The sequence below is a fragment of the Charadrius vociferus genome, unplaced genomic scaffold, assembly GCF_000708025.1.
Source record: "Charadrius vociferus isolate BGI_N301 unplaced genomic scaffold, ASM70802v2 scaffold650, whole genome shotgun sequence".
In the NCBI taxonomy this organism is placed as follows: domain Eukaryota; kingdom Metazoa; phylum Chordata; class Aves; order Charadriiformes; family Charadriidae; genus Charadrius; species Charadrius vociferus.
Window position 1 is genome coordinate 5,401,102 of NW_009646736.1, and position 1,052 is coordinate 5,402,153.

Genomic DNA, 1,052 nt, shown 5'->3' on the forward strand with positions numbered 1-1,052 from the left:
AAGTAATGTGTTTATAAACAAAATAATTGTAATTTAGTGTATTCTGAAGTGAAAGTGGGGAAATGTTTCATGAACTTGGGTATGCTAAAGTACAGTTGAGTTCTGGCGTGCTTTTCTGTAACTCAACATTTACAAAACATATTCAGGAGTTTAAACCTCTTTTCCTTTCCATATTCAGTTTTGTAGTTACCATAATAACCGTTAAGTCTGAGTGCTTGTGTGGAAAGTATTCCAGATTTATGATATCTCTGAGACATTTAATAAAGATTCAGTGGAACTCACAATAGCCAGTCTTCCAACTGCATAAATCCCAATATCAATGGCCTGGTAGAGCTATTCAGGTGCATTTGTCTAAAGAAAATTTTTCTCATGAAACAGCCTAGCCTGTATATAAACATCCACCTCCTGGTGGGTCTGCAACTTCTGTCTTTTAGAAACACCATTGTTCTCAGCAGAAGAAGAGGAGATTTAGACGGAGTCTTCCTCCTCATCCTGGAATAATGCCTGGACAACAAAGGACAGAGCAACTCCCCATAAATACTTTGATTTTGGGAGGAGTAGGTAAATACTGAGATTCTTGCTTCCACGTATATCCCTGAGGCAGTCCCTGTGTATAAACAGGGATAGGGCCAGTTTGTGGGGTTCCCCGTCATCCCCATGCCTTAAATACAGTATCTGACCTTTGTATGTCCCTTCTGAGTGATCCCCCTAACCATGCCAGCATCTCGCCCTGGGCAAGCTTTGTCGCCGTGTCCCCTGGCCCAGCACAGCAGGCCCATAGCAGAGAGGTGCCTGGAACAGGCTGCTGGAGGAAGAAGTGTTGGCCTTTCTGCCTCCCTCATCCTGCCACTCCAAAGGGTTGTGGTGAGCCCCACGGCTTCACAGTTTGCTCAGAACTGGGAGAACAGGCTTCTGAAAGACATCACCAAAATATTACAATTAATATTATTTTGTGAAAATGTGATTAATTCTGACTGAGATTAAGAGATTTTTAAAAAATCAAAGAGGGTGTATGTGTACAAGTTGCAGTTTATGTGATAGGGCTCCGTTGT